Here is a 19,639-nt window from a genome sequence, read left to right as displayed (position 1 = left end):
CTCGAGCTAGGTGTAATCAAAGGAGCTTAAAACACCCAAGTAGTGGAGCTCGTTTAAAGAGCGACCAGCTGCTGTGGCTCTCTTACGGAGGAGGAAAACTAGCTGGTTTTGCAGCTAGGCCACTTCGATTATGCAGTGGTTGTGGGGTAGCCTCCCAGCGCGAGCTTCGGAGAGGAGGAAATCGTTGGACAATTGCTGGAGCTTCCTTTGGCTATATGAAACTCTACAAACTCGATGCTCGGTTTTGGTTGTTTTTTTTTTGAGGAGGGGGGAGAAGCAAATTGAATCTGTTGCTGTCTTTCTCTTCTCTTCTTTATGGAAGACCCTTGGTTCCTGATATCTCCAGACATCTTGTCTTCCCTCCCCAAGTATGGATGCAAGTTGTGACATGAAAGAGGCCGGGCTGTATTCTGAGGGTCAGTAGAAGAACAGGAGGGTTTAAGTAAAATAGGAATTCGTTTTAGGAGAGTGTTAAAGTAGACTCGGATAGAAGTCTCCGAGAAGAAACAGGAAGCTTCTCTGACTAATGTGTGGCAAGATGTGTACCCTTCGTGTGGTTAATCACCTTATTGACTTGGATGCCACAAAGTCCACGAACTCTCTAAGCCTTGATGATCAAGATTGCATATAAATTAAGATGGTTATTTCGTCCAGGTACCTGCTTAAACTTTTGTTTAGCGTAATTTACCACACTGGACTAGTTATCATGTTAAATTAATAGGCAAGATTTCAAAATAGAGTGACTACTCCAAGTAAATTCTACAGTTTTCGTTAAACATTAATGCAAGCTTCTGGAGACTTGGCATGTCAAACTAAAAATTTGTTAGTGCTAAGGGCTCACTTGTATACAGTTGTGTTTGTATACAAATAAAACTATACATTAAGAGTAAGTGATGCCAGGTTTGACTTGCTAGAAAGAATACAAAAACAGCCAAGCTTCAAAATTTAGTAGTGAAGAGGCTTGAATCTTAAGTTGATTCCTCTCTGTCGTCTCACTGTGTAAATGGGTCGTAGTGGGTGAAAATTACGGAAATTCTCTCATCCTAAGGCCATTTCTATCGCCCTCTTCCTGTATGAATCTTAAGTAAAGATGGGTCAAGCCTTAGTTGTGTTAGCTTGTCACAAATAAAAAGCACCCGTCAGTTTATATTGTAAACTTGTACTGTTCACCTTAACTAAAATTTCTAACTCATACAATTATCTTCTTCCCTCAACTCTGTGCAAATAACACGGGCTAGCTCGCGTTAGCATGTACTAGCATAAGCCAAAGTGATTACACTAATAACACCGTTCTGGTTAGATTGCCCATTCTAAATATTGGCATTACATTAGCTATCATCCAGTCATTGGGTACAGAAGCTGATCTAAAGGACAGGTTACAAACCATACTTAATAATTCTGTAATTTCGCATTTGAGTTCTTTCGGAACTCTTGGGTGAATGTCATCTGGTCTTGGTGACTTGTTACTGTTAAGTTTATTAATTAATTCCAACGCTTCCTCTAGTGACACTTCAATCTAACAATTCCTCAGATTTGTCACCTACAAAGGACAGCTCAGGTTTGGGAATTTCCCAAACATCCTCAGCCGTGAAGACTGAAGCAAAGAATTCATTTAGTTTCTCCTCAATGACTTTATCATCTTTAAGTGCTCCTTTTTCATCTTGATCATCCAGGGCCCCCACTGGTGGTTTAGCAGGCTTCCTGCTTCTGATTTTATCACCTCTTGTTATTGGCTTCCTGTTCTTCAAACTCCTTTTTGGCTTTTCTTACTACATTTGTACACTTAGTTTGGCAGTGTTTATGCTCCTTTCTATTTACCTTACTAGGATTTGACTTCCACTTTGTAAAAGATACCTTTATCTCTCACTGCTTCTTTTTGTTTTATCTCATGTACTGACTGTGACTTGGCTGGAGCACTGAGTCATTGAAGACTCACCACAATCTGAGACAGGAGGCCATGTGCACTGAGAAAGGGGAACTTGTGGGAGGTGAGTGCACCCCATTACACTCCCCCTCCCACACTGAGTCATGAGGTATCAGCAGGCAGCCAGGGCCTTCTGTTTTGGTGCTCTGACTGTCCATAACAGCTCTGGATTCCTGGAGCTGCTCTTTGGCCTCACAGTTCCAATGGAGCCACATTGCTAGAACCCCCTGGTGGTGGCTGCCCTTAAAGGGAAATCCTCACTCTAGAAGAGAGGCTGCAGAAATGCAATATAGCCTCTGGCTGGGAATCTCTAAAATGTATGTCCCTTGATCCTGACCCACTCACTCACAGGCGCTGACTTTTGTTTTTGCCGGTGGGTGCTCCTCTCTGCCCCCTCCCCTCTGTGTGACGGGTGGCCAGGGCCTTGGGGGAAGAGGCTGGACAGGGCCACAGTCCAGGCACTGGGACCCACAAAAGATTAATTTGTCCTTGTGGGTGCTGGACACTCACTATTTTTTTTTGGGTGGATACTTGGGCCCTGGAGCACTCAGAGTTGACACCTGTACATTCACTCCTTTCCTGGCCCTCTAGTTGCCAATTCCACCACACAGAACCTTGGGTCTATGGACAGCTCTCTGCAGTATCTGAAGAAAGGTAAAACTGTTGCTGTGAAGACCATTTTCTTCATATGCAGAAGAGATACCTGTACATATCTCAGGGGCATGGTTGAGGTCCAAAATATTAGGACTGGATCATCCTTTTTGCATCTGCAAGCAGAGAGAACCAAAATTCTCCCTCAGGAGGGCATGGAACTGCGTAGCTGCAGCTATGTAGTAACATTCCCCCATTCCTCACAGCTTGCAGATGCTCCTCCACAGGGGTCCTGTAAAGATCAGGCTCCACATGTGTGGACAATCCAAGGTTACTCTCCATGGCTTTGCCTCCTTCCAATGCAGCCAGACGTCCCAGTGCACATTAATACAGATCCAGTCATGTATTCCTGTTTGCCCCCAGGGATTTGGAGGGTGAAGAGAATCTGGCGTAGTGTGGCCAGTCCTTTCTCCCCAGATCACATGCCCTGCCTATCCCCTGCTCACCTGTTATCTGGCTCCTCCTGCCCAAGGACTTCTAATGCGGGGAGAAGAGCACATGCTGTGGAGGCAGCTTTCCCAAACTACAGCTCCTTCCTGGCTAAGATCTGGGAGGAGGGGAGGTTGCATTGCTGTGTTCATGGAAATGTGGGGGAGTCCCTATAACCTGGAGAAGGGGACAACAGAGAAGGAAGCAGGAGGGAAGTGGTTTCCACAAGCTAGGTCCATGAAGCTAGCCACTTGCACAGTGCGTCCATTGTGGAAGTGCTGATCTTTGATGCTGACACTGTCACTTCAAAATAGGTTTTATTTTAAATTTTTTCCTTTTCCTTAATTTGGTGCAGGAGGGTGGCTCAGCCACTTCATCACATGGGTCACTCAGCTAGCAGACAAATTCTGACACCACATAAAATGCTGTTTATTACTATTTGATTACACCCTCAATATATTCTCCTCCATAACAAAATCCGCTCCATGGAGATTACAGACTAACAGTCCAGTTGTGCAGCTCCTAACCCAACTGAACAGCCCCACCTGAAGTCAGTGAAATTCGTCACATCAGTAAGGGCTGAATGGTCTGACCCTAGGTATTTTCAGATTTAAGGAATTGGACCAATCCTCTTGGAGGCTAAAGTTCTGTTTATTCTCAGAGCAGATACAGCAGCAAGGCAAGCTTCCCTTCCACACACCCTGGCAATGTACCTTGCTCCTGCCATGCAAGAAGCCAGTTCTAGAAATAGATGGGGAGTCTTGGTGACCCATCACTCCTTGACCTTTCTGCCAAGGTGGCAAACACGGGTACCAATTTTAGGACTATTTATGATGGCAGGTTTTGTAACACTTTTCTACAGGGAAATGGGCTGACAGCCAACAACACATTCACTTTTTATTTGTTTCATTTGCTTAGTTGTGTTTTTGCTTTAGATTCTGTGCCCATCAGTCTCTGGGGGCAACAGCGGTGTTAATACCCTTGTTAAAAAAAGACATTGGGATAGAGTCACAAGGTGGGAGAGATCATATATTTTATTGACTCAACTTCTGTTGGTGAGGAGATGCTTTTGAGTTTACACAGAGCTCTCTTTCAGGTCTGGGAAAGGTACTCCCAGCATCACAGCTAAATGTAAGGTGGAACAGATTGTTTAGCATAAGTAGCTAGCACATATTGTAAGGGACCATTCAAGGTTGTGTGGCCTGTTAACACCTCTCCAGTCATAACATGAAAAAAGGGAGTTAGTAGGTTACAGGTTGTTGTAATGAGCCATAAATTCATTATCTTGATTGAGACCATGATTTTTAGTGTCTAGCAAAGTTGAGAATTTAAGCTCCCAGGCTTGTCTTTTGAAGGTTTTGGGAAGGTTTCCTTTGAGGATAAGGACTGATAGGTCAGATGCAGAGTGGTTGCTTTGTGAAAAGTGTTCAGCCACAGGTGATAGGGTGTGTTTGTCTTATTTTTCTTCTTCATTCAAGAGCACAGTGATTATCTGCTTTCACCCCCATAGCTGTTGGGGCATTTAGTGCACTGAAGAAGGTACACCACATGTTGTGATAAGCATTTGTAGGCAGCAGTTTCCCCAGGAATTGAAATTGGTGGGGGGTGTGATGGGGCAAGGCCAGATGGCTACAGTAAAGTACTGAGAACAGGTATGTTAGCCCCAGGCTAAACAAATCTCTAGTACCCTGGTAACCAAATGACAGTTGCTCCAGGTTAATCAAGGCACCTGGAGCCAATTAAGATCTTTCTAGAAGGCAGTAGAGATAGCTACTTTAATTAGAACACCTGGAGCCAATCAAGGCAGGCTAATCAGGGCGCCTGGGTTTAAAAAGGAGCTCACTCCAGTCAGGTAGGGAGGAGCCAGAGGGGAGAGGAGAGAAGAGAAAAAATATATTGTTGGAGGATTGAGGAGGACAGCAATTGTCAGACACCAGGAGGAAGGTTCTGTGGTGGGATAAAGAAGGTGTTTGAGGAGACCATGGGGGAAGTGCCCAGGGAGTGTAGCTGTCTGCAACTGTTACGGAGCAATATAGACAGCTCGATCCCAGGGCTGGCTGGACCCCTGGACGGAGTAGAGGGCGGGCCTGGGTTCCCCCAAACCTCCCAACTCCTGATCAGACACAGGAGGAGCTGACTCAGACTGTGGGTTCCACAAGAAGGGAAGATCACTGAGGTGAACAAATCTGCCAATAAGCGCAGGACCCACCAAGGTGGAGGAGGAACTTTGTCACAGGGGGTGTTCGAATTTACGGGGTGTGTGTGTCAGGGCCGATGAGGGGTGAGACGGAAGGTAAAGGTGGACTGTCTGGCACCATAGTAAAAATTGAAAAATGTTTCATGACCATATTATTAGATTTAACTCATGTTTTGAAATCATCACGCAAATTTAAGTTGGCTACTCAAGCCTTCTATGAAGCACGATGTCTACATCCTCCTTGGTTTCTTGTTATAATTTTGCACAACTCTTTAATGAACTTCTTGAATGCAATGCGTTCATATTTGGTAGCTTATGTGTCTGGCATGTCCATTCCTTCAACTGATGTGCTCATTAGTTTATTCACATAATCAGGCAGAAGGCAACTTCTTTCAGAACACAAAATTCTATTCAATGATGAAAAAGAACACTCAGCTGTAGCTATTGTGACTAGGAGTAGCAAGAGATGATTTCCTACTTCTTTCATCCCAGGAAACAGAACACAAAGATCGGGTTGAGCCACTCATAGTGATAAAAAAAAGTTGAAGTCAAATCTTCATTCATTTGTCGTATGATATTCCACTCTGTGTTCAAATTCTCTATTCTGTCTTGAGCACATGGCAGCCCCATTGTTGGTAGTGCCTCACTCCAGTCAACTCAGGGGCGGCTCTAGGCACCAGCAAAGCAAGCACCTGCTTGGGGCAGCCCATTTTCAGAGGTGCATGAGAGCTGAGAACTAACAGGGGGCTCTGGGAGCTGTAGTTCCTTGGTTAGCTCTCTGCCTATAGAGACAGGCCTGGAGCAGGGAAAGAACTACCTTTCCCAGCAGTCCCTTGGCCACTACCAACAGGAAAGGAAGGAGGGGGACCTGATGCAGCAGCATGCTGTGAGTGGAGAGTTGTACTGTGGATGGCAGGGAAACCATAGTTTAACATTCCAAAAACAGGACACTCCACAGGGAGGGAAGCCCCACCCTGCCACCATCCACTCCCTCTGACTGCTTCCTACAGAAACCCCAACCCATCCAACCCTGTCCCCTGATCACCCCTTCCCGGGACCCCTGCCCCTATCTAAGCACCGCTGGTCCTTGTCCCCTGATTGCCCCCTCCCTGAACCCCTGTCTCTAACTGCCCCTTGGGACCCCACCCCCTATCTAAGCCTCCCTTCTCCTTGTCCCCAACTTCCCCCCTAGGACTCCACCCCCTACCTGTCCCCTGACAAACCCCTGGGACTCCCATGTCTATCCAACCACTGCCTGTTCCCTGACTGCCCCTGCGAACCCGTGACCCATCTAACCCCCCTTCTTCCTGCCCCTGACTGCTCTCCTGAACCTCCACCCCATCCAAGCCCCTCTGCTCTCTGACCCTTGACTGCCCCCCAGAACCCCTTACCCCTTCTCCACCCCCCAAACCCCCTTACCGTGCCACTCGGACCAGCATATCTGGCTCTGTGCAGCGCCAGACACGCTGCTGCATACATGCTGCCGTGCTCCCCCGTGGAGCCCACAGCCCCCCTCAACACACACACACCCAGTACCTGCCTTCCAGATTTGAACACCTCAAAATTCAGGAGTGCTCAAGCTCAGGGCTGGTCTACACTACGGGGTAAAATCGATTTTAGATACGCAATTTCAGCTACGTGACTAACATAGCTGAAGTCGAATATCTAAAATCGATTTACTCACCCATCCTCACTGCGCGGGATTGATGTCCGCGGCTCGCCATGTTGATTCCGGAACTCCGTTGGGATTGGTGGAGTTCCGGAATCAATATAAGCACGCTCAGGGATCGATATATCCCGTCTAATCTAGACGGGATATATCGATCCCCGAGCAATCGATTTTAACGCGCCGATACGGCGCGTAGTCTAGACGTGGCCTCAGATTGGGCTGCTGTTACTTCATTTCTCCCAAATCAAATATACTGATCCACTGTAACTTGCTGTAGAAAAAGTAGGATAAAATTGATCAAGAAATGCTTCCCAGTGGTTATTAGGACTGGAATTGCCATTTTCAACAGCCATTGCCTTTTTTTGTTTGTTTAAAAGTAAGACAGGTGATCTTGCATTGGCAAATTCCCATAGAACAAGGTGGAACAAAAGAATATAAAGCACCTCAACTTTCTCATTTATGGAGGACAGTCTCTATAATATGATCCAGATATCCTCAATCACACAAGACTGAAATTAGTTACCACTTACTGCAGCCTTGTAAACCTAATGGGACCAATCCCTGTCTGTTTTATGCAATCCAAAATTTTGCTGAATGACCACCCTGGGATATGAATACCAGTGACCAGGGCTGCGGCGGGGAAGGAGGTGCAGGTGGGGGTTGGGGAGAGCCCACGGGCTGGATTAGCAGAGGGGAGGGGGAAAGGCCAGCACTGAGGTGCAGCGTGTGTGGGGGTGGGGGGAGAGCCCAGGGCTGGGGCAGCAGGCAGGGGGTGGGCCCAGGGCTGGGACGGGGGGCAGCAAAAAACCTAGAGCCGGCCCTAACTCAGCTGTTGGTGTTTTATAGGACAGGGATCTGTAAAAGCTACCTAGAGGTTGAGTAGAACCTGGAAGTCTGATTTTTAAGAATCAAGACTAAGCACTTAGACCTGATTATCAGTGATTTCAGCTGCAGTGGTCACTTAACAAAACAAAAGACTATCTATGGAGCCTAATCAGCTCCATCTTTAAACAGGGGAGAGGGACAGGTCCCCACCCTCTCTCTTGATGCCCTCAACCAACACAGGCTAAGTACAGTTCTACTACCCTTTACTCATACAATAAAAACGTTTAATTTTCTCCCCCCTGCACACACATTCAAGTAATTTGTAACCCAACCCCAGCCAAAATCTATCACTTGGGCAACACATCTCTGTTTGCTGAATACCTAGGTAGATTAGGTGTGACTGTAAATACAATCTGGTCCTGAAGCCTTTCCCCCCCAGTCTCAGCTCATCACTAGCTGTCAGGGAGAGCTCATTTAGACTTTGCTTACAAATCATCATTTGAAATTATTAGGTTGGCCAACATCACCGAAATGAATGCACTGACTTTGTCATAAAAAACAGCTGTATAAGGAAGCTAGTCTATGTTCATACTTTTCAAATCTATTATACTTTCAGATACACATTTTTATCAGACACTGTATATGCTTTTAAAGTGTATTAATGTTTCAATTTCAATTCAAATTTCCAAACAGTCACTAAATTGGCATGTAACTAGTTCACAAAACTGGAGGGGGGTGTTGGGGAAGTTCAGGAGGGGTGTAGGGAAATCACTGTGTGTAGGATCCTTGGATCTTGAAAGGTTTGTTGTGGGGAGTGTTGATTATTGTAGCAGTAGAGAGATGTCTGCAGGTTTTGCATCTGTTCTGGCAAGGTCTGGTGCTGCTTTGAGTTGGTGTCCTGATCTGAGGGAACTTGCTTCTGATGAGCTTGGCAAGGCAGGGGGGGTTGTCTGAAGGCCAGAAGAGAGAGTTCAGGAAAGATTTCTTTCAGGATGGAGTTTCCATTGAGTATGGGTTGTACTTGTTTGATACCCAGTGTGGGTTCCAGTGTGAGATGGTAGATGACAACTAGGGGTGTGCAGTCAGAGGGGGTTTTATTTCTGTATTGAAGTGGGTTATCTTAGCCCATTCCATGATGTCTATCCAAATACCCCTTCTCAGACAGGTGGTGAAAGGGTTCATGTGGGCCCAAGAGGCCAATTAACACATCTGGTTACAACCTTAGGGGGACCAGACCTAATTAAAGATGAAAGCCAGCTGGGTGGTACTATAAAGAAGAAATCTAGAGAGGGAAGAATTCTAAGTCATTCGCTTGGTAGTAGAGACCTGAGGGGAACCAGGAAAGGAGGAAGCTTGGAGTAGGGTGGTAAGGGAAGATGTCTGAAAGACCTAGGATTGAAGCAAGCTCCTATGGTTGACCCTGACACAAGGGAAGCAACCAGACCTCTGGGGAGAAGTCCTGGGAGGTGCTGATAATTACACAGAGCCCAGGAAGGGGGTTGGGGATGGGGGGAAAGGCCTGAAGGTAGGAAGAAGTCTGTGGAGGCAGTGGCAAGGTATCTGATGGAGAAGACCTTGGCTGTTCATCTTAGGATCCCTGGACTCTGGAGATGATATCCCTATCTTATGGGTTTAGACCAGTGGCTCTCAACCTTTCCAGGCCACTGTACCCCTTTCAAGAATCTGAGGGTATGTCTGTACTACCCGCCAGATCGGGGGGTAGTGTTCAATGTATCGGGGATCGATTTATTGTGTCTCATCTGGATGCGATAAATTGATCTGCGAATCGATGCCCATACTCCACCTCAGCAGGAGGAGTAAGCGGAGTCAATGGGGAGCTGCGGCAGTCGACTCACCGCCATGAGGACAGCTAGGTAAGTCAAACTTAGATACTTCGACTTCAGCTACGTGAATAGCGTAGCTGAAGTTGCGTATCTTAGTTCGAAACATCCCTTCACCCCCTGCTAGTATAGCCCAGGCCTGTTTGTCTTGTGGTACCGCCAAGTTACACCTCGCTTAAACTACTTGCTTACACAATCAGACACAAAAATTCAGCCGTATCACAGCACACTATTACTGAAAACTTGCTTCCTTTCTCATTTCTACCATATAATAAAATAAATGGATTGGAATATAAATATTGTACTTGCATTTCCGTGTATATAGATCTGTATAAACAAGTCATTGTATGAAATTTTAGTTTGTGCTGACTTCGATAGCGCTTTTTATGTAGCCTGTTGTAAAACTAGGCAAATATCTAGAGGAGTTGATGTGCCCCCTGGAAGACCTCTGTGTACATGTACCCCTGGTTGAGAACCACTGGTTTAGACCATGGATCCTCACCATAGTATCTGAACACCTTCAGTGTACAATCAATAGAGCAGTGCCCAGAAAGTCTGTCACTTCTCCTTTCTTGAGGCCAAAACTCTGCTTGGTTTTTTTTATTTGGAATTGTTAAACGTTGTTAGTTTAGTTCTTGCTGTTTAGGCTGATTGTGTGTCTGTCTCTCTTGACATTTAAACACCTCCTTCCGGACTCTTTGATCCAATCAGAAAAGAGAAATTTCTGTTCCATGGAAACTTACAAGGTTTTGAATGATCATCCAGTCAGCTCTAGAAGTGACTGAAAACCAAGTGCCCTCTATCGATGATAATCGGACATGCCACTCCCAAGAGTTCATTTCTAGCGACTGCTATCCAGTAAGCCACTTGATCTCATCTGCTTGCCTAATTCATAATGAAGAGTTGTCTGCCTTAGAAGTCAAGAGCCAAAGTATATAGTGGTATAGATCAGAACAAACATTATGAATCATACCCAGCAATTGACAGTGTAATCTACAGAGTACAGTTCTTCTATGCTCCATTAGGCGAGCAGACTGCCATATTCTGCAATAGCAGAAGGTTCCAAATTGCTTTAAGGTTAGCCAAATCAACTCACAAGTCCTCCACGGCCACCCACAACAATTACATGGGAAAGTGCAATGCATGTGCAGTGGGGATTCATAATCCCAAGCACTGTGGAACCACGTTTTGGCAAGGTCTAAGAAAATTCATTAAACAGAATGTTCTGTAGCACTCATTGAGAACAGGTGAGAGACAAAGGTGCCATCTGTGAAGTTGTTTTTGTGATGTGAACACCTGTCACAGTGGGAACTGGATCCAGACTCAAGCTCATTTCACACAGGCCATCTGCAATCTCTTTCAGTATTACTGCCCTGAGTTATCTTTGAACTGGCAAATGTGAGGGTGCAGAGTATAACTGAGGGCAAAAATTTGCCTGTGGAAACTTCCTTATGGATGATAAGGCAAAAGAATGAAAGAACCCAGCTTGACTCTCAGATTCCAGGTCAGCCATTAGAGAGGAGAAGGGAAAAAAAACAACCCAACCCACCAGTTTTTACTTGCACCATGAGTAAAACTGATCTGGAGTAATGGAGAGATTGAACATGGAAACCCAAAGTACCACTTTTATGGCATCACTTGTAAGAACAGAGCCACATTTTAAGGCTTTCCTCACCAACACATTCTCTATATGTTGAAGGGGCAGCTTACAATGTCTTGGAACGTTTCCTCTTTTATAGCATGTGCCATTCAAATTGCTGGTATATGCTACCCATTGAAATAGATGGAGTTTGTCTCTCTTGGATGTGTTCTTTGGAAAATAAATGGTCAAGCATATTAAAACTCTGAGCCATGAAAATCAGAGTTGTTTGAAAAATATCTGCCGTGGACATATTCCAGTGGCTGTGGTTTATTGAAGTTTGGGTGACTTTTTTTTCTACTACTCACAGGTCTCTGGTCATAGGGAACAAGGTTATTTTTATAATTACCCATGTGTATTTGGGCTGCGTAGAGGAGACCCCTGAAATAGCAGAAAGCAAAAAATAAATAAATCTTTTCCCTAAGTCAAAAGAGTAGAGCCAGCAATCAGTCACACTCCTAGCAGCCACTGCAAAGTGCCAGGGCAGTGCAGTCAGAACCATTAATATTAGTTCTTATATTGCTCTTTACATCCTCAAAAACCCCTACAAACAAGAATTCACTAAGCCCCACAACAGTCCTGTAAGTGAAGTATTCTAGGAGATAGATGACTATTGCAGATTCATCCCTCTTGGTGGGAGGATAGATTAACTAGCTCCTCTGCCCCAAAAGGACCAAAGCTAAGCTTGGCTTCAAGCTGCTTCTGGTCTGACCAGGACAAAGGTATAATTGTCACCTTTCCTCTCCCCAATCCTAGTCCAAAAATGAGATTTGGAGTATGCCCACCTACATGAGTGGCACCTTTACATGAGTTTGGTGATTGTCGTGGTGGCCACAAGGTCCTGCTGCAGCCTGGATGCTCACATGAGGAATCTAGAGTGAGAGCTATTTCAATTGGGCAAATGCACAAAAGCCTATTTATTAATATGTTTGCAGATGAAACTGGCAAGATCACTGGGCTGCTCTTTGTGGGGTCTGTAGTTCATCGGCATTTGGTTGGGTGATGTTTGTGATGGGTTGCCCACGGGACACCATCTGATGTATGGGGATACCACTCAGCCTGCCTATTCCACCAGCCTGGGCTCCCTCACCTTGTCCTAAGCCTGGCCCTAAAGCCTCTTCTGGCACATAAACAGGTAAGGCCACACCCAGTCGCGGAAAGACAGACACTGAGATCAGCGCTGCGTGGGAAGACTCAGCTTGGGGATTGGCCAGCACTCAAGTACACACCCTCTCTGGAATGTAAACTCATAATTATATTGTCTTGCACTGTACAGAAATCTGTACAGCATAAGCTCATGAAAATCACCCCCTCACTCAATGTGGAAGAAGATAGGCACAGTTTTTGCCCCCCAGTTATGAATTGCACAAACTGGTTTATAGAAAACAAACAAGTTTATTAACTACAAAGGATAGATTTTAAGTGATTAGAAGGGATAGCAAGCAGATTACTGAGCAAATAAAGCAAACATGCAAATTAAACTTAATACACTAAAGAAACTGGCCACAAGTAGCAATTTATCACCCTAAATGTTGTTTAAAGTGGGTTGCAGAGATTCTTGAAGACAAACTGTTCTTATGTGCAGCTTAGAACTCCAGATATTCTTTTCACAGGCCATACACCACCTAGCCTGGGTCCAGTGCTTTCTTCCCCAGATCAGCCTTAGGTGTTTTCAGCGATCATCTTGGGTGGTGATTCAGTGAAGAACCACTTTAGATTAACTGACTTCCCTGCCTTAAATAGGATTTACATAGGGTAGGAATCCTCTGTTTCCCAGTTTGGTCCCTCCCTCCCTCTTAGTGGAAAAATACTAGTAGGCCAAGATGGGGTCCAGTACCATATGACATGATCACATAACCCTGAAGTGTCAAAGCAGCATCCCAGGAAGTTTCTCAGGAAGATGGAAGATTAGCCTTTTCAGAGTCCTATTGTTCTCCCTCATGGCCCATCCAGGCTGATTGCCTACTGTCTAGTGGGTGTTCCCCAGGTGCAAACCCAATTGTAATTGTTATAGTCAATATTCCTAACTTCAGATACAGACATGATACATGCATACAGATAAGATAATCATAGTCACTACATCATAACCTTTCCAATGATACCTCACATGATCCATCTTGCATAAAACATATCTTAGATATGCCATATTGAGCTATTGTTATATCTATGAAGAACCTGGGGCATAGTCTCAATGTTTTCATCTGCAAAAGTATTTATGAACAATTAGTGTTGTCACTATCAATGAGTGCAAGTGGTGGAAAGCACAGATAACCTGTAAAATATTTAGAGAAAGATGAGCGCACAATTAAGCCATGCTAAGGCAGCCTCGAGAACCCAAAGCCAGAGGCCTGATTCATTAAGTCCAGCTAATAAACTAGACTGATAGGGCCCTTGGACTGTACCCTCTGCAGATAGTCCTTACATTGCACACACGTTTACTAAGCAGTTTGGGTGACTGACAGCAGTGGTGAAGAAAGTTGTATAGAACTGGCACTGACAGGGTTAATGCAATGAGCTAGAAAAGGGTACGCGAATGTAACCTTTGCAAAGAGCATTAGCTTATAGCAAACAGTTCATATAAACAGTGTGAATAACTAGTGAATGGTTGGTATATGGAGCACGATAAACAGTGGAAGTCAGTGGATTTCAATCCATGCACTTGGCAGATAGATGAAATAGTACGTGCTGGCATATGTGGCTCCCAAATGCTCATGTCTGAAGGCCTGGCACTCAGGCACTTTGATGGGCCACAGGTGATCTGCCTATAATCTTTGTAACTAGGAACAAGCATGTACACACACATGCAATTATGTGGTGTCAGTGTGACAAAGAAAATTGAATGTACAAGTCTTCTAGGCAGCCATAAATCTGCCTTCTGTCTGTCACTCCCCCACAGTCAGGATGGAACATGGCTATTTTTAAATCTGAGGTCTCTGTATATGTAGCCAAGTGGAATGCTCGCTCTCTCTTTTTTTTTTCTGTGCAAAAGAGTAAGAAAGCATCTAAAATATTCTTCAATTCCCTAAGCAGCCATCTTTTTCTATTGCTCCCACTCCCTGAAACGCTTCCTTCCCTGTTACACTGAAGAAATCAAGGCCACAATGAAAAGCACTACACCTGTTTTACCAAGTTTTGGTCATCCAGTCAGAGAACAGAAACCATACTATGACTTAATGACATAAGAATTTCCATACTGGATGAAACTAGTGCTCCATCCCATCGAGCATTCAGTCTCCAACAATGATCTGTACTACATGCTTCACAGGTAGGTGCAAAAAACCTCACAGCAGGCAGTTTTGGCAGGACTAATATGTAGTCTTAAGTGAAAATCTATATAATATTCCAGGATTGGCACCTGTTTGTGCGTCACTTTAAAGTCCAGAATGACTGAGTCAGTGTGAAGCAATGGAAAGAACTACAAGTGGGGCTGAGAGCTTTTGTTTTTGTTTTTGTTTTGTTCAGAATATCACCGGGTTCAATCAGCACTGGGATTCATGGTCTGTTACCATCCAATTTTTAAGTTCTCAGCAATTTTTACTCAATGAATTACACCTGTGTGACAGCAAGGCACGTATCTGTGCCATGCCCAGAGTCCTAGACCATTGTAATATCAGAGGTAACTCAACCAAACACCCCCCTTACTCTACAGCTAGTTTAAATGCAACCATTTCTTTGGTTATCTGAGGCAGACTACACACATGGTGGATTACTTGATTCAACTGCCACGGTTTCTCAAAACCACAAGCACATACAATAACCCCAAACACATATAGCCCCCCTGTACAGCACAAACCCCTTATTCACCCTCCGCACAATCCATACAACTCTCTCACACATCCTTTCTCCCAGGCACAAATCAGTGCAACCACCCACATGACAGCACAACCACCCACACAATAACACAGCCAACACACACACAAATCTCCCAACACAGCCAGACAACCAGCACATACAACAACCCCAAACACATATAGCCTCCTCGTTCACCACCTGCACAAATCAACACAATCTCCCAGCATGATAGGCACCCTTATTCATAGGGGCCGACTCTGTGGGTGCTTCGGGGTTCAAGCACCCATGGGGGTGGGAAATAGTGGGTTGTCAGCACCTACCAGCCACAGCTGTTGGGTGCCGCCTTCCAATGAGCTGATCAGGGAGGCGCTGCTGATCGGCTGTTTGGCAGCTGAGGGAGATGCGTGGGGAAGGGTGGAGAGCAGTGAGGGGTAGGTGAGTAGGGGCAGGAAGAGGCAGACCAAGGGTGGGGGTCTCAGGGGAGGGGGCAGAGCAGGGGCAGGGCCTCAGAGCAGAGCGGGGATGCAGCACCCTCAGAGACAAATTAAAGTTGGCATCTATGCTCATACTTCACATAAAACCACAAACTTAAGCCACAAGGTTGTGGGTCATCACTAGTAATGAATAACCAGATAAGACAAAGAAATCCTAGATAATACTATGATTGCATAAAGGAGTCAGTGATCACCTAGCAATAGATACATTCATAAACATCCTGGCCATGGATATGTCACAGAAAAAATGGCCTAAGTAATTGCATAACCTAGTTGTTATGAATGTTTTAATCAGCTGTGATGGACAGAGAGATGGCTAGTCAGAAGGGAGATTGCTTGCCACATTCTGCTCCCAAGGTGATCGCATTTTCAGTCTGCTGCCTATATCTACTATCTGTAGGGCACTCTGCGTGAAAGGTGGGCGTGTGGTTCAGTGGCTAGAATGGAGGGGGAAAGACAGTGAATCAAGAACGTGTGTGTTCTAAACCTAGCTGTAATACAGACGCAGAGTTTGGCCTTGGGCACTTTATTTCACCTGTCTGAATCTCAGCTGTACCCTCTGTAAAATGTGATAATTCCCACCTACCTTCCAGGAGGTAATGTGAGGCTAATGTTCCTAAAGCTCTTTGAGAACCATGGATGTAAGCAGCTCTAGAAGCGCAACTGATGATTTATTAGTATTATTCCTAATTAAGTGACTGTAAAGGAAGTTTTAATTCTCCTCCCCTCAGTGCTCCCTCGCTTGCAGTACTTCCATCCTTGCTGCCTGTGATTCACTTGCAAACAGAAGACTAAAACTAATTACTTGATTAATAATTAAAGAGCATATAAAAATCCAAACAATTTTAATACATCTCAAGAGCAGGCTGAGTTTTGCTGCAGCACAGAGCATAAGGGGCCCAGACTGACCAATTTATTTCTACTTATTTAGGTCTGACCAGATGTAATTGGCTTTGCTCTGCCTCTTGTAGGTTCTCTGGTCACTCTTGATAGGCGCAGATAAATTGTTTCACAGCCGCTGCGCTGCTCACGATTACCTTTATTATAATGCACAGATGTCTCATAAGCATAATGAGGACATGCATGTTTCTTTGCCCTCTCTGGAGCATGCAAGGGAAGAACAAAGGAGAGTCCAGTCCATTCCTCCATCTAGGAACATTGCCCACCAGTTACTGTGTTAGGGGGCTGCTGGCAGCAGCTAGTCTGTTCTTCCCTATGTAGGAAGTAGCTTATACCTCCTGAATCACTTTCTTCACCCTATCCTCCAAGAAACTCTTCCAGTTGTCTGCAAAGCCACTCCCCTCTGATATGGCTTCCCACCATTGTCTTGACTCCATCTCTGGTAAAATCTTTGTCCAGGCCTTAATTCCCTCAGCTACTGCAACTCCATCTTCCTTGGCCTCCCCAGACTGCACCTTTCCAGCTTCCAGCATGTGCAGAAGGCAACTGTCCACATTTCTTACCTCCTCCGGCATCTCCACAGGCTGTCCATCCATGTTGTGGCCTAAGTCAAAGGGCCCCCAAGCCAAAGGCTCATCAGGCTGACATGGTTAAGACACACCCGTTTCATAGCCAATGGTGCCCAAGGGAATAATATGGCCTGTATTACCTCTGCTCACTTTTGGTTGCCCTAATCCAGTAGCTCCCATATCCATTTTTGCAGGTAAGTGAATGAGAGTCAGTTGTTCAGCATGAGATTGAGCATGACTCAACCTCACAGCCTTCAGGAGTGTCTTCAAGTACCTTCACCACTCAGCCACTGCACCTGTGAGTCACAGGCTAATGCAAAATTGCCCTCCTTGTTTTTAAGAGTCTCCTTGGACTTAATCCAGCCAGTCTTGTGGATCTTTTTTCCCTTTGCACTCCCTCTGTTTGCACAGCAACAGCTTCTTCTCTGCCTCTGCACATCATTTCTTCACTACAGACTCCGGAGCTGCCGCCTCTTTCCCACAGATCCATTCCATCTGGAATCATCGCTGGCTCATCAACTTTCTGTCGCGTTTGAAACCTCAGCTCTAAATATCCATCTTCCTTCTCGCTTGTACCTCTTAAATAAGAGCGTTGGGATGCGGAGAGAGTGCTACTGATAGTTGAGAAACACTCAATTAGTTCCTTAACTTTTTCGGGTAGGCCTCCCTTTATTTGCAGCCAAAACTTTTCATGACCCCCTTCTTACATCGACTACAAATGCAGAAGCAAACCTGTGAATGATAACAATGGTAAGCCTATAGAATTTAGTTGTCTGTTTTCTAGAGGCTGACAAAGAATACTTGACCTTGAAGGATGAGGAGACAAGGGGATTGGGGAAATGAGCTTTTGATTTGGTTTTGACTGTAATAACATTTACAACGCCCCATGGCCCCACTGATTGCCTTTTGTGACCCCACCGTGGGTCATGATACACCACTTGAGCGACACTGAACTAATGAATTCAACTTAATAATATGCTTACATGGGTGCTTTTCATCCATAGATCTCAAAGCTGTTTCAAAAGGTGAATAAGTGGTATTAGTTTCACTTGACAGATGGGGAAAATGGGGTACTCTATGCCCTCAGGCAAGCCAGTTAAGTCTGACAGAGTAGGAATGGGAACGTGACTTTCTTTTACCCCCACCCAGTACCCCCAGCGCTTGAATAACAGGAATCTCTCATGCTTTGTTGGGAGGCTCCCAGCTCCCCCCAGCAGGCAGGGTGGGATAGAGTTGTTAGGATGGATGTTGTACAAAATACAGTTTTTGACTACTGGGCCCCTTGGTACAGCCACTGATTGGCCCCTGTGGCTAGGGAATGTTCTCATGGGATTTCAGGCCCAATCATGTGCAGTGCTGGTAGCATTCTTCACAGGATGGACACTTGTCCCACTGATCCTGCAGCCGCAGCTCAGCAAAAGTCAGACCCTTCCCCAAGAAACCTGCTGAGCAATCTCTAGATTAACAACCTTGACTTAACTGCTGGCCAAGGCTGGATTCGAACCAGTGTTCTAGTAACAAGAGGCAGGGCACGGCTAGTTGAAGTTGCCGCAGTCACTCTGCTTCCTTTTTTAGATGTGTTTTCCCTCCCCATGTTTCTCCTCCCTGTCATTCATTTAAAATGTGTACACTGACCTCTGTGCTGCAGTGCTCCATGCACTGGTTGCCAGCTCCTTGACAACCACCCCTCCACAGTATCCAGGGGAGTATAACGTGGCCTAGTTCTCTGCTCACTTAAACCCAGAGAAGTCAGGAGTACATCTGTGGGGTTGTGCCGATGGAAAATCCATGTGCTTGAGAAGGAATCCAGCTCACAGAGTATAGATGTGGCCACACAATACAATGACCTTTAAGATCTAATGAGAACTCCCTGCTCTCTTGATGGATTTAGCTTTTCATGCCCATCTCCATACTTTATATATTGTAAGTGAAACATGCATCTGTTTTTCATTCGTAGCTTTTCATCTCAAGGAAAATTACAGGATGGGTTACAGCAGCAGGGAGAGTGTGGGCTGCAGCTAATAAATGGCCATTTGTTAGTGTTGTATAGACCTGAGGGGATAGAGGGATCTATTCCCAGGCTGTAATTTTACTGCAGGATTAACATAATCACATAACATTTGACATGTTTTCTTCTTCGTTTCCCCACACAAGCCCTTGGAGATACAAGCAATATCCTCCTTTGTCTGGGGGAGCTGAGTATGGGCTAGTGAGAGATGGAAAGGGGAGGATGAGAGGAGACACAAGGTGACAAGAGAAGGGAGAATGGCTGTGGAGAGTGAGAGAAGAAAGGAGGGAAGGCAGAAAGGAGGTGATGAGATGAAGAAAGAGGGGCTGAAAAGGCAAGAGATGCAGCGATAGATGGGGCAGGGAGAAAGAGGAGTCCTTGAATCACAGAATGATGGAAGGATTCTGGGGTACCTCTAGGGTGGCCAGACAGCAAATGTGAAAAATTGGGATGAGGGTGGGGGCTAAAAGGAGTATGTATAACAAAAAGACCCAAAAATCGGGACTGTCCCTATAAAATTGGGACATCTGTTCAACCTAGGTACCTCTCTCTCCTCATGAGTTAATGTTTTTGGAATTTAAATATTAAAATGAACTTCCATTTATACGGCAATTTTTATCTTGGAGGCTGCCACTTTTTGACTAACGGACTCTACAAGCTTCCCGGTAGGAATAAGTTTATCCACTGCTGAAATGCAGCTA

The sequence above is a fragment of the Chelonoidis abingdonii genome, chromosome 1 (assembly GCF_003597395.2).
Source record: "Chelonoidis abingdonii isolate Lonesome George chromosome 1, CheloAbing_2.0, whole genome shotgun sequence".
Taxonomy (NCBI): Eukaryota; Metazoa; Chordata; order Testudines; family Testudinidae; genus Chelonoidis; species Chelonoidis abingdonii.
The sequence above is the reverse complement of the archived record's forward strand: the minus strand, read 5'-3'. Positions refer to the sequence as shown.